The following is a 26,654-nucleotide window of genomic DNA, read 5'->3' as shown; positions in this document are numbered from 1 at the left end:
AGAAAAGTTAGACGCGTATCTAAAGTTGACAGCGGATTTGGTTTTAGCTTTCATTTTAACTTCGACTAAGTTGCTAGGTTTTAGTAGTTTCTTCCTCTCCGCTTTGTATGTGCAACTTTGTCTCGGGACTGTATCATACTTGACTGCTATACCAGTTGAAGTTGCATAATAGATTTTGAAATTGGCTTAAAGTTATAGGATAATACTGTTATTTTTTTCTACTGTTTCTTTAGATTTATAATTTTATTCAAATTTAAGGATCCCAAAAATGCCTCAATTCTGCTACTACTGAACTACTAATCTAACCCCAAAATTCAATGCAAACTCTATAAGATATTTAAAAAATTACTTTGCATTGGTTCAGATTTTCAGAAGCACTGAAATAACTCTCGGTTTCATCCTGAATCAACAATATTATGTGAAATATGGCTATCGTGACGTAAAATCAAAGAAAAATAGGGCTGCTTTAGGGGCTACCTGCATGAAATGTAAGTACTTACTAACATTTGACGCCTACCAGTTATGTCGAATCCTCGACGTTTTGTTAGAAGTTCCATAATTGTCGTGAACTGTGTCACGGTTGACAGCCTTTTTAGCAGCCCAAGCACAATGAGTGTGACAACGCGTTCTTGTGGTCCAGTTAATTCTTTGATACTGTGGTTGCATGCACAATTGTACAGTCAAATATTAAATGTTTTTGGATGGTACTGATTGTGCTTTGGCCGGCTGCGCTTTGCTTTTGCGCAAAGAATAAGTCAGGCTGTTATTGCATGACTTGTATACGTACTTACTAATAAGGTCAGGTCAGCCGTTTTATTAATTTTTGGATAAAATCTATAAACACATTCCACAATGCGTTTAAAATATACACAAAAAATTCAGGAGCTTTTTAAATACGCAACAAAAGCGCGGTTAGATACAACCGTGTAATTACAGAGCAGCTTTAATGTTTTCTATTTGTTTTTTGTCAAGTAAACGTTGCATACAACGTAAAGATAGGGAAACAGAACAGCTTCATTTACCCAGTTTCTCGCTGTAATAATGGTTTGAAAGGCCGCATTGAGATTAACAACGAACCACAATTTTTGCGATTGTAATATTTTATTGTTTTCATTCAGGCTTTTGTTTTTTTTTCTTTAATTTTGAATGTATTAAAGTTATGTCTCAACCCCAAGATGATTAAAAGAGGTTTCGCCATTTGAATTTTTTATTTTTTGGGTTCTAGTCACATTTAAATTAGATTTTCCAACTGACTGAATATGATGGTCTAAGATCCCGCTATACAACGAACTTCACCGAGCTGGTTAATGGATGAAACATATTTTATATTCAATTTAACATATCAATAAATATATTGCATATGGGTTGCCTAAAAAATTTCAGTCCTGGATATGACTAATTAATAATTAAAACAAAATTTTTTTTTTAAACATTTCACCGGTTTGGTTAATAGACAAATTTCATACCAATCGAAGGTATGAAGCCCATAGAATATGCAAACGTTAGGTTGCCTATTTTTTCCCGTCGATTTACCTGCCTATTAAACCCATACTGACTTTTAATTTCATTTTTTTTCATGCTTATTATGTAAGCCGATACCCAACATGCGTTGCAATGCCTCTTTGATCGTACTAAGCTAGAAATCTTCCCGCAAATCCTAACAATAACTGTACAAACTTTACAGGAAAGCATAAGAAACAAACAAACAAACTTACATTCATATTTGTATTGGCGGTTCTTCTGGTGCTGCAAATAGCTCGTTATTTTTGTTAAAAAAATATAGACCTACGTGCAAAGCCTATGGCTAGGGGGTTTTATTAGGTACCTACCTAAAGAATATGACTATAATTAATTAGAACAATTTTTGCGCAATAAAAATGACAAATTGTAAGAAATATGCATGTTCTTAAGCCATTTTGAAAAGTTATTTTCACGAAAAACTTTAAATAATCACGAAAATAATAAAATTTGCATAAAAATCGGTCAAGTGTGAATCCGACTCGCACACGGAGTGTTTCGTCCATCGTACAATCCGTACAAAAAATAACACTTTTTAATTTTCATGGTGGCAATTTTGAAATGTATAGTATTTATCCATACTTTAATATTATAAATCCGAAAGTGTGTCTGTCTGCTGAAGTCGCGGGCATCCTCTATTTGTTATATAAAACACATTCTGTGAAAATTTCAGGTCTCTACCTATTATGGTTCTCGAGATACAGCCCGGTGATGGACAGACGGTCGGACGGACGGACGCACAGCGGAGTCTTAGTAATAGGGTCCAGTTGGCACCCTTCGGGTACGGAACCCTAAAAAGGGTCGTTAAACGCTAAATTGCAGGTGATCGGTCGACGCCCTTGTGGCACGCTCAAAGGACATCCAGCTCAACCTAGGGTTACAAAAGGCAATTCTAAACTATTATTACACGATGTACCTACCTAAGCCTATTCATTTCGTTCGCTGACCTGTAAAAAAAAGAATATTAGCCAGTTTAAACATGACCAACATTCCCCTTTCCCCTCCAACTAAGCGTAAAGCTTGTGCTAGGAGTGGGTATGACAATAGTGCAACGGCTGGGGTTTGAACCGCCGACCTTTCGAAATTCAGTCCACTCTTATAACCGTTGAGCTATTGAGGCTTATAATGCTTATTGAGCTTATAATCTATTACCTACGCGCTACTGAAATGTATTGAACAGGATTGTTGTATTTAATTTTAAATGTTTACCTAACTGGGCATGGTCACGGACAGAGGAATTGTCTATGGATGTGTAAGTAGAGTGGTAAGCAGAGATTTAAGTGTTAACTCATCACATATACAATAGTCGAGACGGCACGTTCGCTAAGCAGATGTGCGGGGCAGATATCGGATAACTCGCGAACTTTTCACATTTCCCCGTCGGCACATCGCGACAATCTGGCTCCCGTCGCACGTCGTGAATTAGATATGGTCTAAACAGGAATAACGAGCTTTCGCCTCGCCTCCGTGTTAGATATATTACCTACTTATTTTATGAATTTGAAAATTTGTTCCATCTACGTTCCGAAATTACTTTACGGCGAGCTCTCTCGGTGTGTCTTATTTGGTCCTATTTCTTGTTATTGCCGATGTGGCAAAAATATTTCCGACATTATTTATAGTGGTGAAGTTGAAAATACAATTATAACTTTTGTACACTTGAGGCTTGCCAGTGTAAATTGTGAAATGCACTACGGTAACACTTTTTGAATTGAACAGGTTTGAGTTGGATCTTATACAAACATAAATCTATTGATGAGCAAAAGATGAATCTAAAAAGAAAGGCGCCATACTTACAGGTGCTAATGACGTTGGAAAGTTAACCTATGACGCTATGGCGATAACCTTTATTGGACTTCCACATGACATCGTAACGAAATGCAGTATTGGCCTCATACAGCTACTAATGTCATTCATTAAATTGACAAAATCAGCAACTGAATTCGAGATCTCTTTGTTATTATTCCTGAGCACCGTCAATTGTTTTGTAATTTGAATTTTGAATTGTATGATCAACAACATTGTTTTACAATGACATTAACAATTTGATTAGGAAAGTTGTTATTTACGCTTGCTATCCGTTTTGCATAACGATCTCTGAACAACTGAAACAATGGTTGGCTCTTAGGTTTAGAACACGTTCGCCTCAAATAATTATTTGGTTAAGGTGTTTTAAAATCTAACAACGCTGGTGTAAACAAAATTGCCTGACTTTACGGGTAGATGCAAGCTGTACCTAACCAAAATCACACACTTAATCAGTGTTGAGCTAATTTAGAAAATATTATTTCCCAAATAAGGTCTACCAAAAATAAATTACGGACCATAATAATTCATACTATTATTAAAAAACGCAATTTTGTCGTGACTCTTAAGAAGCTTGTATTTTTTTCATTTTAGCTGATCGCTCAAAAGAAAAGTCTCTGAGCCGCGAGAGACGCAAGCTACACGGGCTGCATTTTGCTGTTCTTATTAGAAACGCAAATGACGTCACAAGTAGTATTTCTGCCTTCCCTACGGAAAAAATTGTAAAAAAGTCGGCAGTTGCCGGCGGCGATCGTAGTCACAAATCGCCGGAGTGCATGAAAAATTAAGTTTACTGTCTATGGCGAATGTGTCACACACCAATCGCATTACGGCGGCACAGTCGCGGCCCGTTGCCTCTGAATTACTGAACTTGACCGCGCTGCATTGTGCGCGACGCGGGCGCAGTCACGTCCTCTGCCTTTGTTCAACATTACAGCCCGCTGCACTAATCCCTTCTGTGTTTATTTGCGGAAACTATACCTACTTATTGTTCACGGTTTTTCCAAACCCTCCGTTTTTCGCAAATTAACCTTAACCACGCGAAACCATAAAGTTCAAAACAACATATTATTACGTAGGTACGCAAAATAATGCACAAGTAGACTTTGGTGATTATTCAGTTGCATACAAAGTCTCTAAACTTAATTAATATTTAATCGATAGATCTAAAAAAAAATTAATGGAGCATTGTTATATCTCGTACTATGGATCGTCTCATACGTACGGATATGGTACGATTAGTGTATGAGTCCGACTCGCCCTTGATTGATTTTTTTATTGCGCGTGATTATCGCCAAGCATAAGCCTATCTTGCAATAAAAAAAAAGATTATTAGTAGATAGTGTTTAAACACACTTATCAGTGATACTAGGCATAACATAAGACTAAACGCAGGCTCTTTCAATTTTATGATAACTTTCAAAGATGGCGGAAGGGACCGATAGCTGGCAATCGCAACTTTCCCTGATGTAACGAGTCGTTTAAACGGAGAAACCGCCATTTTGCCTCCTCCGGAACCAGGTCTCGTTGACTTCTGACCCTATCGCTTTTGAGATAACAAATATATTTTTTAAATTGTATTCAGTTACGGAGTCAACAAAATGTGATAGAAAAGAAATGTGACCTGCTGTCTAATGAGACAGCAGGTAGGTAGCCGCGTTCTAAAGGCAAGTCCCTTTATTTTCCATTCCATTGCATCAGCCTATATGCGTCCATTGCTGGACATAGACCTTTCTAAGAGCGCGTCACCAACCAGGGTCCTCCGCCTTCCTCATCCACCCGCTCCCCGCTACCTTCTTCAAGTCATCGGTCCAGTCATCCCACACTGCACTCACCGGTACGCGGTCTCCACTCCAGAACACGTCTGCTCCATTAACCGGCGTCGGTTCTGCTATATAATCTCTATATAGTCAGTCCTTATCATCAGTGTAGCTTCTAAAATAATAATTATATAGAATAAATAATAATAAATAAGTACCTCATACGCACAATATGATAGCAGCAGGTAGTAACACGCACAGTAGACAGACTGACCTGAGTCAAACCAGAAATTATAAGTTCCCCAATTGCCCTGCCTGAAACAAACCTGGGATGCCTGGAACCTCTCATACTTCGTAAGACCACTACGCCATTACCACTGAAATAACAAAAAACGTATTCAAATCTACCGATTTATTTCACAACGATGATTCGGCATAATCTACCTTCTTCGTTAAGTCTATCCGGTCGGAAATGTGCGATTGCTTCAAAGCTTTTATCGTAATAAATATTCAGTGTGGAACACTTCATAGAGACATGACTCTATGCATGATTAACAAACACTTAAATGACATGGAAGCTCTATGATTATATTGCATGACTTGTCAATTATTGTGACAAGCGCAAACTATAGATTTTTGAGCGCCTCCAGGCGAAAAAGTTTCATATTAGTGTGCTTGCAGGCGACGTATTGTAGATGGCATAAGTAACACCAAATAGATTGATAAATTATTCACGACTCAGTAACTTTTTTTGGGACGCCATTTTAAAAAAATTCTTCTTACTGAGATTTCACGACATAGGTAGCTACAGCTGGTAGCACCACTAAATCTAATTTTTATTCAAATAAACTTTTTAAAGAGCTTTTGAAGTGAATCTACCTCTGTTTCAAAATGCCCTTTCTGGGAAGAATCAGTAAGAAACCTGACCAATGCTCGATTAAAATTTTTCTTCGCCTAGTCGGCGGTATGCGTCTGGTTAAAAGCCGACCTTCATGACCCGTTCAATCAATTCAACGCTGTGCCAGAGCCGTACTACCTGCGAGAAATATAATTTACGCTTCCAATAAGACCGACGTTGTTCGAAATTACCTATAAATTCGCTTTTCTTATACGTGCAGCCCCGTTGAAATTGTTATTCATGTTTATAAATTACCTAGATAATATTATGAATAGTAAATATTCATTATATTTTATAGTTAGTACTTACTGCTTTTTACTAAACGTAAAGTTTCTAGTTAGATTAAAGTATTTTGTAGGGTTTTTAAATGCTTCTACGTTCGAATAGTCAGTATTTTGTTAGAGTTCCGTACTCAAAGGGTAGAAACGGAGACCTATTAATAGATTTCAGATATTTCTATTGCAGCTATAACAACGAATAATATTTAATCTCTTTTTACCCTATATGTAACAACTTAAATGCTATTTTTCATTAACCTGCAAAGATCCGAGAACCCATCGTATTATTATCTCAAAAAAAAAAAACCTTCCATTATATGATTAATGAAATGAAAAAGGTCACGACTCCCATTAATGAAGAATATGATGCCAGTAAATAGGTCCCTACCTAAATGCCTACCCTAGCTTCAAACCCTGGGCACGCCACTGATAGGGTACATACCTATAAGAGATATCTGTGTATATAATCGAAAATATATCCTGTTTAGAAATCCAGTTACAAATATTATTTAAACCGTATAGACAAGTAGACAAAGACGAGATGTTTGCCTCTAAAAAGGAAACGACCATAAGCGAACAATCTACCCAATTGCGAAATGTGTCTTACAGTGGGTGGACAAATTGGAGCTGACTCAGGACACGGCCTGGACCGGTTCTCCCAGCTATACATTATATTCCCGCTGAATTCTTGTAATCAAGTGAATTAGACTGTTCTATTACTTATCTTGCCACTCGAGATTGTATAGCATGAAGTGTTTACGAGCGTAAAAGGATGTTTTTAGATATTGCATGGTTGTGTTTTGTACAAAGATTTACATTTTATAGGGAAATGTTATTTTTTTTAACAATAATTTTTAATAGTAATTTAGAATAATTTATTATGATTGCGTTTGCGGGAAATTATGCTTTATAGAAATCTATGATTATGGTAGAGATTGAAACGCGCTTGCCTAGCCAAAAATGATAGAAAATAATATGATAATTATAAAATGATAGCAAGAACCAAAATCAGGAATCAAAATTAATGCTTCTTATTCTTTAATTAGTCATATTGTATTAACAATATATACCTAAACTTTCTTATTGCAGAGGCGAAAAAAAATTATGAGGTCTACCTAGGTAGGTAGACCTAATAGTAACAATAATAATTTTTTTTATAGCGCCTAACATTGTGTGCCTACAAAACATTGTGAGTCTTTTCTACAACTTATCTATTTTAGTTTCTTCCATATTCCAAATTTACATTCCTAATTTCCTTACTGATCTCCAATGCAATTTTGTCCGGGTCACTTTTTAGGGTTTCGTACCTCAAAAGGAAAAAGGAACCCTTATAGGATCACTTCGTTAATAAGTATACCAAGTAGGATTTCATATGAAAGGGCTTTACCTGTACATTCTAAATCAGTTTTTTATTAATTTTTATACATAATAATTCTTGATTTATCGTGCAAACTGCAAAATGTCGGAAAATACCCAAGAATGGAACCCTCGGTGCGCGAGTCTGACTCTCAGCTGGCCGGTTTTTTCTTCTTTTGTGCAATAAAACGCCAATTTCATATTCCACAAACTTTTTGAAAGATGCGAAAGACAGTCCCATCTTTTCATTTCAAAACAAATCCCACGACCTTTTAAAACATCAATCGGCATATTTACGTTTTTATTGTGTCCAATATCCATTAAGGCCTGAATTGGTTTAAATCATATTTAAAGGATAGAAAACAATGTGTTGAAATCTGTAGCTTTGTGGGAAATAATAAAACATTATTTCGTTCATGCTACAGGGAAAATATCTTCGGAGTACCGCAGGGTAGTGTACTAGGGCCGTTACTTTTCCTTCTTTATATAAACGATCTCCCTGACATTATAAAACACGAATGCATACTTTTCGCTGACGATACTACCCTATTAATTAAATCTAAACAACGTCAAAATATAAAGAGTGAAGTACAAGGCGCACTAATGGATGTGGTAGACTGGCTTAATATAAATAATTTAAAAGTAAATATATCTAAGACTAATATAATGCAATTTCAAACATATAAAACTAAAACACAAAACCTTGATATTAAATTTAATGATGTGAGGATTGAAGAAATAGATGACATTGTTTTTTTGGGAATTACTATAGATAAGTATTGTAATTGGAAGGCACATATTCAGAATTTATGCACAAAATTACATAAGTATGTCTATGCTTTGGGTCGTATTCGACAAATAGTTTCAGTTGAGGCATCACTGTTGGCCTACCATGGATATGCCTCATCTTTGTTAAGATATGGAATAATACTTTGGGGAAATTCCACCAATGCACAAGAAGCTTTTAAGGCGCAAAAACGTTGTATTAGGTCTATTTGTAATGCTGATTTTACTGACAGTTGTAAGCCTTTATTCAAAAAACTTAAAATATTGCCTCTCCCATGTTTATATATTTATGAAGTTTGCATATTTGTCCGTAAATATCCCCAATACTTTAAACTAAAGACAGAAATAAAACCGAGCAGTAGACATAAAAATAAAATTTGTATACCAGCACAACGATTGGCTTTATATACAAAGAATGTGTACTGTGCGGCAATACGTATCCATAACCATCTACCGTCACACAGTTATGCAATGAGCCTTACTTCTTTTAGATGTTATTTATTTAAATTTTTATTAAACAAAGGTTATTATGATGTTAATGAATTTTTGAATGACAAATTTTAAATAGTGAATGCAATAATTAGTAATAATTTGACATGTTTGTTACAATAAATAAATTCAATAAATTTTGCACGCCATGCTTGGCAGAATATGCGGTTCCACATAATGTTTAAGACCAATGTACTTGTATATTATACCATATTCTAGCAAATAAACACTTCTTATTCTTATTCTTATTCTTATTGGACTGTTTATTGTTATAGAAATTTGACTTTCGTGATGAAGCAGTTAACTAAATCTCCATAGTCGTGGGGGTCGCTACTCGCTTGGTGGATAATCGCCGTTCGTCACGATCACACTCAGTAGCCTCGACTCAATACCGAGAAATCAGTTTCAGGTTTTAAAAAGTTTGCCTTGAGCTAAGTTTATTAGACACGCCGAAAAAAGTAGGTATTAAGTAATTCTGCATTATAAAAACAAAACATAGCTATACCGAGAATATTGCTGTATTTTGACAGGGTTCTACTTATTCTTATTTCTTTATAGATGATGCCCATAACTTCGTCCGTGTGGAGTTAGGTGTTTTAAAACTCAAAGATTTTCAATAATATTCATCCCCGAGATGCAAGCTATGTCTGTACCTAAGTGTTTTGTCAAAAGCAGACGGTCAGACACACTTTATCGCATTTATACTATTACATAAATAAGTATGGATTAGCATGGATAATCATTTAGATAATTTTATAGTTTTTTCACGGAACTATTGATCATATTATTCTGAAGTCCGGTTATGGAAGAGCAATAGCAAGATATTAATTTTTTCCAAAAGACTTGGTATATTAGAGAGTTAATTATTATAAATTTTAATCCAAGACAGAAGGTCAATATTTTTGTCCAAGACCCATGTTAAGCGGAAAGAAGAGAACTTTTACTCTAAAAGTGTATAATTTGAGCAGATAATATTATGAGTGTACGTGTAGATATGAATCGACTCGATTTGTAAATTCCTTATAACTTTACGTCAATTGCAGGCTATCAGTTCAGGTGGCAATATACCCTACTGGCGAGCTGATAATTCAGAGCCACCCTCTCGAAAGCACATGTATTAGGGAGTAGCACTGGATGGCTTCTAGAATCTGCGCTTGAAAGCTCCACTACTTTATGGCTGTGGTCAAAGCGTCGTGATTTCTTTTTCCCTAACGACTTGGAACGTGTGGCCGACGTTCGGGTGAATTGAATTAATTTACCACTGCATCCTAGGTTTTAGTTTGCAGCCATATACTCGTACGCTGATATGGACGTTTGCAGTTTTTGTAGAGTCGTTAAGTTTTTATCGCAGATTTAATTTAAAAGAGGCTTCTCTTTGGAATTAGTCACCATTAAAACAGTTATACTCAAGCCCAAATTCCAACTAAGAAATAAGCTCGTTTACTTATAGGTAGATACAAAATTTAACAAATGAACGATTGATTATTATTTGCTCAGATTTTTGAAAATTTTAGTTGTATTATAATAAGTCTAAGGCTAATTCGTAGTTAATGTCGATTTGTAACTCTTAGCAGAGCAATAATAATAGTTCTTGTGGGATCAACAGATTTACTTTTGCAGTACCACCCGCGGTTTCCACTTCATCTAATTCAGCGTTTATAGTAGGGATAGTGTGGATGGAATCATAAAATACTCTATAAAACTGCTCTTAAGTCCATGCTTGAACGACCTACTTTATGAGTTCCTTTTCAGATTTGCTGCGATCGCCGTATAATTTACGGAAAAAGTAGAATTTTAGTAATGGTTTTCGACTGCTGAAACTACGAGGGAAAAACAGGTCTAGACTAAATCAGAAATTCATAGACTAGACCACTCATATTTAGTTAAACATACTTGAAGGTATTTTTTGCAACTACAATAATCCAGATTTTGGGAAAAGGGGTTGGGGAAATTGCATAAAAATATATTTAATACTAGACGATGCCCGGAACTTCGCCTGCGTTGATTTCGGTTTTTAAAAATGCCTTGTTCACTCTTCGTTTTTCTCCAATAAAAAGCTTATAAAAAATAGCAAATCTCCGTCGCCGAGATGTACCGAGATCTATCTGTACCAAACGTCAAAATAAGTTATGCGGATAGGCCGTGAAAAGCTAACAGGCACATTTTCACATAAAATAATAATAGAAATAGGTATCACAATTTAAAACACCCAGCAAAATGTTGTGCTATGCGTTGTATTTTTTATATTGGTCACATTCCACTATTGAGGGTTTTTAGCAGCGAAATTGCTCATAATCACACGAACTAATTTATTACACACCCGCAAGTATTTTGAATTGTGTATTGTATAGAGGCCACATTTCTGGGTTTCCCTGGCCTCATTAGTTTCGGGCCGTCACCCGAATAATTTAAAGAGCACACTATTATATTTATAGCAATAAACCGTACTCTGTTTAATTTATAACGCTCGTTTTAGAAAATAATTCGCCCAAGAACGCCTCCGACAGCACCCCAGTTCCCGAGTCACGACGCAGCGCCCACCGGCTCTGGGGAGAGCTAACCTCATTACTTGGGTACGATGCGCCGACTAGATTTTGCAAGCAAGCAATGGCTCGGTAATTCATTACCCGCAACCGACGCTAGGCGGACTGATCATTTGTGCGCCAGCCGCTGCCACGTGATTACGGGCACGCTCAGTGGAAATATTACGCGTACAATTTGAGAAAGGAAAACCGTGGTCGCCATATTGTGACCTTATAGCTGTCAATGTGATCCGATTAGGTGGGGTTAGCAAAAAATATACATTAACAAAAGAATTAATCTCGAATGAAATTGATTTAATCGAAATATAGCTCTTCAACTGCACTGATGTCTGAACTGTATCATTCTCTGACTAGTCTTCGTCTTCATCATCAGCTTCTTTGCTGCTTTTCCCTAGAACAAAAAATAGAACATGGATTTAAGTATATAGGGTATTCTTTTTGTATTTATATTTGTAGATTTTCCTTGCTATACTTTTCAATTGTCAGTTGACAGATAGAGCAATATGGCGAGTCCTATATCAGATTGTACGTGCTGTAAACAGATTGCAATCTACGCTGCACTCGTTGAACGCCGTTTCCTGAACGTATTACGGCTTTTAAGTACAGCCTTTATGAAAGTCCTAGTATTTACCGGAGCTAGGATTTAGTAATACGGCCTAGTCGTGAGAACGTAGGTACGTATATCAAATTGCGTCCAACTGATCAAGTCGTGTTAACGTTATCCAGCTGGATACTGTCGTTGACCTGAACCGCTAACCGAATAGGAAGTCAGTGATCCGCTTTTGTGGTATTAAAGTAAAATACTATTTCCATAATTACGTTTGTTGAGCAATATTGAGTAGTGCTAGATGATACCCACGATTTTGCCTGCGTAAATTTCGTCCATGGAAACTCTTTGATTTTTTTGGGGTAGGTAAACCCGTCTCAGGATGCAAGCTATTATATATCTGTACAAGTAGATGATAGCCGCAACATCGTTCATTAATATTTAGGTTTATTACCAATCCCGTGGGAACTCTTTGATTTTCTAGAACCAAAAGTAGCCTGTGTCCTTCCCTCATCTTTGTACTTATTTCAAAATCTGTTAAACGGAAGCTCGCAGACAGACAGAACACTTTCGCATTTATTATATTATAGTATGGATTTACAGTAAAATATGACAGTTTATGAGGTAAATGATTCCAAAAATATCGATGTATTCAAATATTGCCACATCGATTTGCTTTGTATTACGCAATCAATTGCACATATAGTACACAGCCGTGCCTCTGTCACTACCAGTTATATATTCCATCCTCTTAACACCAGATATGTTGTTATGAGCGTACTCATAATTTATGCCAATGTAACTCATGTACCTAAAGCGAGGAACATAAATTATTCTTCAAGACAACATAAACCTACTAAACATGACGCTGTTCGCTACAGGGTAGTTGTACCTATGTAATTCAGAATTTCTGAAATTATTATGATATACAAATATAAACAGGTTTATTCACGACAGCAATAACTTTTTTTTACTTTGTGGATTATTAAAATACCACAAACAATTAATAATAAGATGTACTGACTGATTGAATGACAAATCAAGGTACCTTCTTATCAGAAACTTTAGATATCCTAGCATCAAAGGTAAGGTTTCACTGCAATGTAAAAGAAAATGTTTGAGTAAATTGAAGACTGGTATATAAGCAAGCGTAGTGTGGGATGCCCTCCAGAACGATGGACCGACGATATAAAGCGGCTGGCGGGAAGTAGCTGGATGAAGAAGGCTGAGGACCGGGTGTGGTGACGCTCTTTAGGGAAGGTTTATGTCCAACAGTGGACGTCCAGAGGCTGATGATGACAGGTAAAAAGCTGAAAAACGAGTACAAATTATAGACATCGATGGAGCAGTCCCAGGCCCACAAACGGTCGTTGATGATAGCTATAGCCCCTAGTGAGTACGACAGAAAATCTAACAAAAGAAAACTGCTCGACAGTTTTCTTGTTCTCAGGTAAAACTCGTAAACGATGCCAAAAAAGAACGCAAAGAGTTTAACGTTGCATGCAAATGACAGTGTATCGATTTGCGGTGCAGTTCGCAATCAGTCGCATTGACACCGCGCCGCGCCGCATCGCCTCCACCGCGCCACTGTCGCGACTACATTTTTCATCCCCCTGACATCCGCTCTGTTAGCGTCAGCGCACTCGTAATTTATGTCAATGTAACTCATGCGATGGATACGAACAGTGTTCAATGTTTTTGCCAATGACAAACTTTATCGTCCTGAAAAAAATATGCTCTATGTATCCTTTGTTTTAAATTCTGTGATTTAATTTATTAAATAAGGTAAGGTAAGGTATTAATTAAGGTATTTCTTATTCTTCTTTTTCCCCGTTCTTGGATACCATTCTGTAACTGCTTTCGTCCATTTATGGTCCATTTATTTCTCTTGTCTCTTGTCAGAGATATGAGGATGACATACGAAAAATGGCAGGGATTCATGGCAAAGAAAAGCCAAAGAAAGAACTATATGGTGAACCCTGGAGGAGGCCTATGCCCATGGGCAAACTGAATGAAAAGAGAAATAGGAAATCAAACAAAACAACAGTGTCAAAATTATTTATTTGTTAAAAATATAACATGTAATTCAAGAAAATAAAGGCTTATAATATATTATTATATTATTATTATCATCCAAGATTATTATGTGGTAATTATAAAGGTAACTTGAAAACAAAGTTTGAAGGATTAATAAGAGAATCCGGAAAATAGATGTTAAAGGCAGGCTTCTTAAACTTAAACGCAAAGCATTTATTCAAACAAAATAGGTATTTTAATACACTTTTTGACTGTCAATTAATGTATCAAAGTAATGTAATTGTGTTATTAATTAAATAGGTACTTACGTAACCTTCAACCACGTAATTTTTTTAAACAATCAAGTAATTCGCCTTGTTTAGACTAAGTATTCTGTCAATGGCTCTACATTCTACAATTACTGTGTAGTAATTAAAATTTCCTGTACAGGAAAACTAATGTAGGTATTTAAACTTACTATAGTTTTCATATTGTATGGCTATTGTCTCCTGACCTCCATCGAGCTCGTGAGACAAATCTAGGTTAGGATAATTTTATACCTAGGGTTAACGATTATCATCTACTGATATTGACGAAATGATTTATGAAATCTGAAATCTGTCTGTACGTCAATGCTGGGAGAAAAAACATTTAGATATTTCCTTCCTTTAGTGTTCAATTTCAATTACACATCAAACCACCAGTTTGCGTAAATGCTTAGGTATTTCACATAAGTTCTAGGAGTCATTCAACTGAAAGCTGAACACATTTCTACACTAATATTAGAGGTAAAGTTTGTAAGTTTGGATAAAGAGGGTAAGGTAATCTGCATATCTAATGATTCGATTGTTTTAAGTTCCGATACTAGTTAGCCCTTGACTGCAATCTCACCTGGTGGTAAGTGGTGATGCAGTCTAAGATGGAAGCGGTTTAACCTGGGAGAGGCAAGGCAGTTTTCATTGAACCCATACTCCTTTAGTTTCTACTCTGCATCGTACCGGAACGCTAAATCTAATCTCTAAATCTAATCTAATAAAAGAGTGGTAACTAGCCACGGCCGAAGCTTTCTACTAGACAACTGAGTCTGGTGGTTAAAGTCGCGGGAAAAAGCTAGTCTACAATAATCTGTTAGGTAGTGACTGTGATAGTAGTGTCAACGAAAAATATGATTAATTGTGGATTTGTGTTGTGGCACAAATAGAACTACAGTCCCCTCACGTCGACCGCGTCAGCCCTATGCGATATGTGATACACGCACGCACGGTCATAACTCAGATATTGGATGTTAATATAATAATAGTACAATCAAATCCCCTAGGCGTGATGGGCATGTATGAAGGATTTTCTAACATTAACCTGTACGTGAGCCACGGTAATTTATTCCATGGAATATTACGTGTTTCGTACATAATTAATAATGGTAGATTGGTAGATGTGTTATAATTGTTCTAGAAAACTGTACAGTTCCTTTTTTGTTTGAAGTAAAACTTCAAACAGCCTTAGGTACGGCCGAAATTAATGATCAATCTATCTATAATCTGTCGATAAGTTACTTAGCAAGATTGTTATTAATTGTCGAAAACGGCCATACATTTTTTTACAAATAACAAGTTGCCAAGTAACTTATCGACAGATTACAGATAGGGTTGATAAATAATTTATTATTAATTCACACTGATCGTAATAAATTAATACTTTGACCCAAATAAAATAAAATAGTAATAGAAAATTGTGACATCACTCGCCAACAAACTGGCCCACCAGATTGGCGAGTTGGTAATGTTAAGAACCATGTAGAATTATAATATGAAAAGAAAAAAAAACATGTGCTATGTAGCCACCGTTGGACGATCGTCATTGCATCATGGGCGACTAAAATTTACCTGTCAGATAAACATAAGGATTGGACTAATGTAAGCAACATTATTCCGTGCGTGTTTAGTGTACCTACCTGCCTAATACATCTCGTATCTACCTAATTTTAGAAACAACGTTAAACGTAAATTTACACAATCAAACTAATGTTTCTCTAAAATTATAATTTTCTCATCACAGGCACTATCAATTTCACTCAAAGTAATTTACATTGTGTTTCATTCTAATTAGCATGATTTGGTTGCAAAATTGTAATTTATAGCAATGATAACAAATATCTGGGTATGATTTGCGTCATGAATTACTAGTGCTATTAGATTTGACTTTGATTAATTACTTATTTCGCCCTGACACTGTACCCACTAAGTTCAGAGAAATACGCGGAGTCACGTTACGAGTGGGGATGCTAGTGAGGGTGAGTTATGTAGGCGAGCATGGGCCGTAGCCAGAGCCATAGACTTCGAGGGGATTCTTTTTAATTTTAACCCTGTGCCTGACGAACATACCAACATATCTATTTAAACCGATTGAAGACTCGGCTCTCAAACATCTGCCTGGGGCGAATACTCGAATAGGTAGATACTTGGTTCACATTGCTGGGAATAAAGTGAATAGCATCGAAAAACTCATAGCCAGTGATAAGATCGAAAGAAAGAGACACCTCAGAGGTTAGTCTGACCGACCAGATAAAATAAGCGGTCTGCACACCCGTCTGCTAATCGTATACTGCCTCCAATAGCGTGAAATGGCGCAGCATAGTGAAGGAAGTGAAATCTTGAGAGAGTTACGATTTTCAAAGTGAAGGACCGATGCGAGAAGTAAATTATTCCGCCACTTTTTACCAACGGTTTTTTTAAAAATCCCATTAGAGCATCTCAAAATCCTTTCTCGGTAAGGGTCTATGTCATAAGCTAAGCGCAAAATCTCAACTTTGTAGATTCAGAGCAGTGCGTGGTTTGGGGTGTATCCATAAACGTGATAGTTGAGTTTTATGAACAGACCTTAATGTCTTAAGAATTAGTAGCTAAGCACTTTCATTGACTCGATATATTAAAAGTTTTAAACTTTTAACAATATAAAATGCGGAGAGTCAGCGAAAGACTCTATAAAAACCCCTTGTTTGTTAGTTTTTTACCTTTCATATACCAAGCTAACCTTTTCAAATAAATTACTTCGAATCCCAGACGTAGTACCTACTAAAGAGAGAGAGACTTTAGGTTGAAATAATTTTTTTGTAATGGAATCTAGACCTCCATTCGCCTTTTCCACCAAGGGTCACAAGGCTGTATCTAGTGTGGTCAGCCTAGATACGACCCTTGATGGAAAGGCGAATAATGGCCTGTAATAGTTTTAATAGCACTTAGTGCGCGTTGAGGCAAATGCTTAGCAAATAGAAGTACTTAAGTAATAATATATCTGAGATGAGTGTTTGTTAAAAGGGTCAGTCCACTCGAATTTCTTCGAGCATCTACCAATTGGATTGTTCATTTTCATATTTTTTAACCCCCCACCCAAAAAGAGGGTTGTTATAAGTTTGACGTATGTGTCTGTGTATCTGTGTATCTGTCTGTGGCATCATAGCTCCTAAACTAATAAACCGATTTTAATTTAGTTTTTTTTTGTTTGAAAGATGGCTTGATCTAGAGCGTTCTGAGCTATAATCCAAGAAGATCGGTTGAGCCGTTTGAAAGTTATCAGCTCTTTTCTATTTACTGTAACCTTCACTTGTCGGGGGTGTTATAAATTTTTAATTTACACTTGTTTTCTTTTCAAATTCAAAGTTTCATTGACAGATTATACTGATAGGAATGCAATTTATATAGATCCGTTTAATGAACAATCAGCTATTAATTTCGTCGCACGGCATGATTTTTATGCTCGAGATACAGTTTTAAACGGACGTATCCGCATTTTACTGCATTAACATATCAATTATATTACATGTATATTAAACTTTCTATCGCGATACGAACGATAGGCGGCGACGGCGAACAGAAAGCCGATACTATTATCACAGATATTAAAGTGTCTGCTATCTCATTATAAGATTGTATCTAGATACACGCCATGGAACAAATTAAAGTCCGTCGGTAGCGCCCAATTGATATCGGCTATCTTATGAAGCTGATAGGTAATGTGGAAGCATATTATTTTATTTTTAGTCGGTTATAATGACCAGTAGATATTAGGTACTACCTGTAATGAGTACACAAATGAATTATTTCCTTGCCTGTACCAGTTATGGGTTTCTAACCTAAATAACTTTTTATTAAAAAAATTAATACTTAAAAATACTTTTAATTATAAAAGCATAGTCGTTTGAATAGGTATATGAAGGTAGTCAGTAGGTAATGTAGTTGCACCTGTATTTAATGTATATAGGATCCTCTTTGGGTCACTGAATCTAAGTATAGGTACTTAAGTATAGTATGTACTTAATCTACGAGTAGCACTAGAGATTGATTAAAATACGAATAACTAAAGTTTGGCCATTACGATGTAATTGAAATTTTAATGGAATAATGTACCTTCTTAAGAGGCAAGCGACGGGTCTGCCCGCGAAATTCAAATTAAAATTAAAAAAAAATTAGAAAAAAATCAAGTAAAATTTGAATTTCGCGGGCAGTCCCGTCGCTTCCATCTTAAGAGGGCTCTCTCCGTCACTCGTTTCATACAATCGTACTTCCAATTTCATTTGAATATTAAGCAACCAAAGTCCATGAAATTTTGCAGACATAGTCTAGAAACTAATATCTATGTCTGTGGTTTTCCAGATTTCTGTTAAAATATTTGGTTTCAAAGTTACGCGGTCTTCAAAATTTTCATACAAATCTTTGAGCCCCTGTAATTTTAAAACTACATATTTTTAGAAAAATCTAAAACACCACAGACACAGATATTAGTTTCTAGAATATGTCTGCAAAATTTCATGGACTTTGGTTGCTTAATATTCAAATGAAATTGGAACTACGATTGTATGAAACGAGTGACGGAGAGAGCCCTGTTAATGGCTTTTATTTGTCAATAAAATTAGTTTGTTGGTATACTAGTTGATGCCCGCAAGTTCGTCCGCGTGGATTCAGCTTCTGAAAAATTCCGTGGGAACTCTGGTTTTCCAGGATAACATTAGTCAATTCCATCTCGAGGATGCAAACGGTCTCTATATACCCAATTAATGTTGCAGCTTATCCATGTGGTTTTAAGTTTTAATTATTAAAATATTTTGACGATTCAAGAGCACTTGTAAAAGTCAACTTGAATAAAAATCTATTCTATTCTATTTTAATCCCGTGGGACCAAAAGTAGTCTAAATCCTTTCTTAGGATGAAAGCTATCTGCCTTTCGTTCGAATCAGTCAAACGGATGGGACATAAAAACTAGCAGACTGTCAGACACACATTTACATTTACAATATTAGAACTGATATGGATTAGACTTTGTTCCAAGATCTTATCTGGTTCATTTATCGCAGCTTACGGAAAACAATTGCCTTTCTACATCACTCCAGCTTATTACATGCAGTAACAAGACCCACTCGGTGAATGTAATGGAGAACTCAATGAAGATAATTTGCTCCATTTACGACGTCTTTTGCCGAGAGTAAATCCATTGAAATGTATTCATTTTACGAGCTTGTTTAAGTTACATTGGAATCGCATTTCTTATTCAAATGTTTTAGGGAGAAATAAGGAAACGAATAAATATGCGTTGCGAGGTTTCTGTGTTAATTGAAACCACGACTGATGAATTGATTGCTTCAATTTGCATTGATAGCCTTCACGGGCGCTTAATGTCTTAGGACGATAGTAATTTAGCTGTATAGGTAAACAAAAGTTTTCCTGGACAATTACATAATAGAAAAAGTTAATTTAAGGTACGTAGCATTATTGATTAATTAATCCATACGAATATTATAAATCACAAAGTAGGTATGTATGTCTGTCTGTTGGCTGTAATTTTTGATCATTGTAACACGTATCTTCTTTGTACCTGCAATCATGCAAATAAATAAATCTGATTTTTATTTTTACGACCCATTTGTTTAACCAATTTTGAGGAAATACGGTACAGATATAGTTGCATCTCGGGAAAGAGGCTATTTTGATTGGAAAATCAAAAAGTTCTCACTGAATTTAAAAAGATCCAAAAAATCACGCCGACCGAGTCTATCCTAATCCTAAAACATATTGCAGAGTTCACATAAAAATTAAATGTGAGTGAAATGTGATCGCATATCGTGAGATGAGCAAATCCACTAAGCCGATGTTATTTCTGTTGTGCACAATATGTGTGGTATCAAAATAGCAGATTTTTTCTAAATAAAATCAAAGATATTATAAAACTCCAGACAGACAAAGTTCATACAGCTGTATTTTTTGTAAAAGTGAAGACAAGTAATTCACACCACTTGTTTATGTGACACATTAAGGTAAGTACAGCGACATAGACTATGTAAATATTGGCCTGGGGCTTATATTTTGATACCTTCGAGCGAGCTTCAAAAAATGGCGGCCAGTTAGGTACCAGGGTTGATAAAACTTACATAACTCTTGAAGCAAAAGGGTCTTGACGAACGGAGGCGTTCCAAAAACAATTGGATTCGCTTAGGTAGAGAATCCAATATAACGTCAAATAACATTTTAGGACTCTATAAAAGGGTCCTTTCAGAAGTGTCGAGTTGGTGCTAGGTACATAATGAAATAGAAGTCAACAACTTAAGCCTTTAACCCGAATATCGTAAAAGGAGTATTATAGAGCCACTCAAATGCGGGGTCGTTAACTTTTTAACGTGCTTGCTTAGTGTTGCTTAGTCATTGTTGGATGTGTATTGTTTATCTTATTAATTCATCAGTAAACAACAGTAGTTTAAGTATACATAAGTAATTATAAATAGATTTATTTCATGTAGGTATAGATCACAACTATATATAGGAACATCTGTAAATATGAAAAGTGTAAGTCTAACTTGCAGTGCGCTTTGGCATCAGCATATCAAGGATCAGTAATAAAATAAAATAAAATAGCACTATAATGCAAGGAACCATTAACTTAATTTGCTATAATCCGGCAAACCAGATTAATCTGCGTGGTGCGACGTGCAGCATGCGATATGAACACAATTCACAAATATTACAGAAATTTGAAAAACCACAGACACACATAAATAATAAGTATATGATCTACTTACTTAAAAATTAATTGAGTTTGATTAGCTAATGATTACGTTTCTATGGAAAACGCAGTGCTAGGATAAATACTTATCTTTTATACAAACAGAGGCATCTACCTACACGTGTAAAAAATGTCGGTTCTTTCAAATATCGGGTCTGTACAATTAAACATCGCTCGTGGGGACCTGTATGTTTATTTTACAATTACCATTCTGATGTGAAATACCCGTCCCGTTGTGTAACGAGGCAAACTGATTATCAACTCTTTCACAACGATACTCTAATACAGGGTTAGATAAACTGGTGTCTATGTAAATTGATGGGTCCCATGATACTTACGCGCTTAACGGCTTATCCAATACATCATCATCATCATCATCATCATCGTCAACCGATAGACGTCCACTACTGGACCTATATATGGACCTGGACATCTCTTATAGGGACTTCCACACGCCTCGGTCGCCGAGCTGCCTGAATCTAGCGGCTCCTACGACTTGTTTTATATCATCTATCCACCTAGTGGGTAGTCTTCCAAGGTTGCGTTTTTCGGTGAGAGCTCGCCATTCAAGCAACTTAGGAGTCAGAACCCCAACCTCTATCAGTTTTTCGAACTATGACTATAAACAAAATACTCTTTCTGAGTATTCTAACGTCATAATATTATATCAAGTCATCACTAATATTATAATATGACCTATCCATTTAACTAGGTATCCAGTTAACTGGGAAATAATAGTTTTTCATTTTCAGTTCTGCTATTTGCATTTGCAAGCGACAGCTCATACTTATTCCTCGTAGAAAAAGCATTGCCCTTCGTAGAATAGGGACCAGCCTCCGTAGAATAGGTAATGGCATAATAACAGTATTTTCTTTGAGACTTCATTCAAAGATTTTACTTTATAGATCTATCTTATGCTGATATCTATAGAGTATACTTTGACTTTCCTCAGTTTACTGAGGACACACGTATTTCTCTATATAAATTCAGCTGATTAGTGACCCACTAGCTTCTTCACTCCATCCTCAGAAGCTACCACTCATACCTGTCTTGGAACAATTAACTTCATATTATCTGATTAAGGCTTATGTAGGTAATAGTCACCGTACCAGTGACACTTTGTAAGTGAAAAAATATGTATAAGAACTGGTGTCTGACTCCAATCTTATTCTCATACAATAGGGATCAAGAGTTGTACAACTTTAGATTATTCATATACCTACCTACTTATTTATCTTCAACAGAGTAGGTAGGTACCTACCGGGCAACAGAGACTCCTAATTTGCGTGGAACTGTAACAGGCCGTGTTAATTATCACGAGCCCTTGTAATGGGTGTAATTTGTACACTCACCCCTAACTGAGTAGCTGCGGGCACAACACTGCAAATTAGCAAATGATTCCGCTAATGAAAGTGCGATAGTCAAGCCTTATTTATTACTTGCTCCCGACTTTTAGGTAGTGCCATACTGTGATATTATTATGTGGGATAGATGTATTTCATAAATTAATAAAATTATCTCGACATTTCTGCTTGTACGTCATCCTCAATAAACAGTCATACTATAACATTTCTCCAGTATAGGTGCCTACACTGGAGAAACGTGAGTGTTATCTAATGGGGGATTCGCTAAGCTTCTTCTAGCGTTTTTCTATTATCATTAACAAAATGGGCTACAACTAGGAAACTATCGATGGCTTTGCTATATTTTAAAAGCAAAAATTACGAAATCGTATGCATAACGCCAGGAACTTTTCGATCTTGTCCCCCCTTCACCATTTTACCTCCGAACCGCAAGACGTCGGGCGAGTTTCCATCCATATGTCGTTAACATCCCATCAACATCATCAACATCATCAACACGCACGAAACGTTTTGCGTCTTCATTCCTCATACGCATGGCTAAGGTTTGAAATACTCTTCCGCGATCTGTGTTTCCTACCAATTACAATCCGGGTATCTTTAAAACAAGAGTGAATAGGCACCTTCTAGGTAAACGCGTCCCATCTTAGACCACATCATCACTTTCCATCAGGTGTGATTGTGGTCAAGCGCTTACCTATAGTGAATAAAAAAAAAAAAAAGAAAGTCTATGGGAGGACTTATTAAGGAATTTGCGACCACTGAGAAATGCAAGGAGAAAATAATATAATAACCGTAAAAGTAATCGGTAACGAACTGAGGTGCCTGTGTATTATACTTATACTTTTTATATAGCAGCTAAATCATTGAATATCCCAATGATTTTGTTATTATGTGATTCTAACTTTTACAATTTTATTATTCAAATGGCTAGCCGAGCTATCTAACTATGTGTGCTTACATGTTTATTTCCAATGCAAAATAGTTCTAAGTAAACGTCAATAATTATAATATTATACTTACTAGATAATAGGCTGGATTGTCTGATTAGCATACCTACCTATCATTATGTTACTTGATACAAATGGTACTTGAAACTAGTTACCTTACCAATAATATTAGCAATATTACCTTCTCCATCTAGGTATGGGTATAGATTTTGAATGCAGCAGGATTTATGTGTAGGTCACACATAAATTATATTTGACATGGAATCTATAGTATCTACTCGGAAGTACAAGGTGTATTTAAGTTTAAAAACTATTTTTTCATTTAATGAATAAAAAGTATTGCTATGAATCGTAATAATTTTTAGGGTTCCGTAGCAACAGAACCCTATTACTAAGCCTCCGCTGTCCGTTCGTCTATCCTTCCGTCTGTCTGTCAGCGCGTTCATCTCATGAACCGTGATAGGTAGTGTGGTTCACAGAAATGAAAATTGCAAAATGTCTGCCATGCAAATTAAAAATTTCAAACTAGGTACATAGTGCTATATAATATGTAAGACGGTACGGAACCCTGTCTGTACGAATCCAACTCGCACTTGACTGATTTTATTTATTTTAAGAGTTTCTCTTGGTTTAACTAACCTAAAAGCACAGCCTTGTTATGTAATAGGCACTTGGCAAATTAGGAAGTAAGTAGATAGGTTCAGGTTATGATTTGGCCAAGCTTTGAACAAAACTTTTAGGTTAGGTACCTAATTCGAGAGTAGCTTAGGAAAACTATTTTCATTGGTCGTCATCAACAGATAGGCCCGATATAAAGCGCTTTTTTAATGTCTGTCAAAAAAAAACGTCCTAACAGAAAAAATATAGGTATTCCTGTAGGCTGTATGTATTGTCTTGTAGGGACTTCCATACGATACAGTCTTTCATCACCTAAATCCAGCGCTTCCCGGTGACTTTGATGCCGTCTTTCCATCTAGTGACTTAGTTACCTACCGTTTACAGGCGTTGGGATGATTTTCACTGGCCAATCAATTACAATTTTTACTTTCACATAACTAAGCTTCAAAACCATTTAAACTTTTATATGTATATAAAAGGTATATAAATGTTTTTACACTTTATTCCTCTATGGGCCTTATGTTGTCCAATGAGTTCCCTATCAATTTCCAATCTCGACACTGAACCGCTCTAGAGTACAGGAGCAGGCTCCGAATCCAGTTTTTCTAGCGCTATGGAATGCAGTCTTAAGCACCTGCTGCACAGATCAGCCCTAGAGGCTAGAACTTGTTCATAAGGTTCATACAAAAAGTATGGTTTAAGATGTATTCATTCGAAATGTGATGAGAATCTATACTAATAAATAAAATTGGAGTGTCTGTCTGTAATTTCGAAATAGCTACCACATATTAAGGTCATATGGTTATTTGAACGATACCATAACTGAATCACACGTTTTTAAAATTTTTGTCTGTCTGTCTGTCTGTCTGTCTGTCTGTCTGTTTGAAAAGGCTAATCTTCGGAACGGCTGAACCGATTTTAAGGGGATTTTCACATACAAGTAGAGGATTGACCAGGGTGTAACATAGGCTACTTTTTTAACCGACTTTCAAGAAGGGAGTTGTGTTTTTCTACTTATGTACACCGAAATCACCGAGATTTCTGAACCGATTTGCGTCATTTTTTTTTAATCGATAGAGGAACTTTGCGACATTGTTTCATAAAAAATTTGGATTCCAACTCCTCAATCCTGATGCTGCAGGGGATCTGACCAATCCACGCGGGCGAAGCTGCGGGCATCAGCTAGTATACAATTAAGATTGTGTGGTTGCTATTTTACTTATAAATATTTGATTTACTAATTTTTTAATAATATTTTTAAATAAAAATCAAAAGTAAGTTTGTATTTATGGAAATTGTTAAGTAAATTCAGATTTAAATATTTTCATCTACCTAGCTACCTATCTGGAAATTGGATTACGAAACGCCAACTAATTTAAGCTTAAATAAATAAAGGTTCTATATTAGTTCTATCTCTAAACACATTTGTGTACGAGAATAAATAATTATAAATTACTTACTTATTTAATTTCCATGTAAATAGAATATTATTCGAATGAGTTACGACTGTATTGTTTGTGTGAGTTAGAATATCTGATTTAAAATACCTAACCCCAAGTAGACTGGTATACAGAAGAACAATGGATAGTTTTGTATGTTATTTTAAAAATTTCGGCTGAGCAGAGGAAGCTCGCAAAAAATCTACGAAATATTGCGTAGAACTGAAAGTTTTGCGCAGTTTATTTTTGATCGGTAAAAGCGATTTTTTAGAAGTTAGCAAAGTAGTATAAATAAGTTTTTAAGTAAATATTATGATTAACAAAATATTATGAGTCAAAATAGCTCAAAAACGAGCTTAAATGGCTGAGAGGGTACAAACAGTCTTAATAGTTTTTTCATACTAGGTACTATGTATTGACTATTTTTTTGTATTCATATACGAGTAGGGTTTTACAAGCTCAAGTTGTTATAATTGCAAATGGTACCACGAACACATCACAGGGAGCTACGTTTCCTTGAAGAATCAATGAATAGATCCTTTGCACTATAAAAAAACTTGTATGGGTATTATTATTACTTACCTACAACAAGAAAAGTAGTATTTACTATTTACTTATCATGTACATATTTTGTAATAGATAGTTGATATATTGTTTATATAGTTAGTAATAGATATTTAAGTATTTAATAGCTGTTTCTCTTAACTTCGTTCGATAGCGTTTAGATTTTATTGAAAAATGTCAACCTACCACCAGCCCACCACTCAGCACGGGTCTCTCCTCAAAATGAGAAGAGTACCAAATAATTGTAGTCAACTAGGTGATGCCTCCGACACCATCCGCGTGGTTTTAGGTTTCTAAAATCCCGAGGGAACTCTTTACTTTTTCGGGATAAAAAGTTACCGATGCAAATTTCCGGGGCGTAAGCTGCCTCTGTACCAAATTTTATAGAAATCGGTTAAACGGATAGATCCTTAAGAATCAAGCTTGGAATCAAGGAACTCTTTGATTTTCCGGGATCATCACGTTATACATTGCGGGTTGAAAAATACTAAATCGCTAAAACTACAAAATAAGGCAATTTATTTATTAACGTTATTGGCATTTGGATTGTTTTTAAGAAGTATAATAATAATGCTAAGTTTTTGTTAGCGTTCTGGTTGCATCCTGTATAGTTTAGATTAAAGTATACATTGGTAAGTGGGTTAAACCTTAACGAGAACCTTTTCGTGCGCAACGGTT

At 35.8% G+C, this 26,654-nt stretch overlaps 1 long non-coding RNA gene across 1 annotated transcript; it reads left to right on the top strand.

The window, feature by feature from the left end:
• The first annotated feature begins 1,256 nt into the window (after positions 1–1,256).
• On the top strand, positions 1,257–25,794 carry LOC123877029. The gene is made up of 3 exons (XR_006798477.1): positions 1,257–1,523; positions 21,567–21,572; positions 25,784–25,794. It is a non-coding gene; the product is annotated as an uncharacterized LOC123877029 (long non-coding RNA).
• Positions 25,795–26,654: the final 860 nt, after the last annotated feature.

The sequence above is a fragment of the Maniola jurtina genome, chromosome 2 (assembly GCF_905333055.1).
Source record: "Maniola jurtina chromosome 2, ilManJurt1.1, whole genome shotgun sequence".
In the NCBI taxonomy this organism is placed as follows: domain Eukaryota; kingdom Metazoa; phylum Arthropoda; class Insecta; order Lepidoptera; family Nymphalidae; genus Maniola; species Maniola jurtina.
The sequence above is the reverse complement of the archived record's forward strand: the minus strand, read 5'-3'. Positions and strand labels throughout refer to the sequence as shown.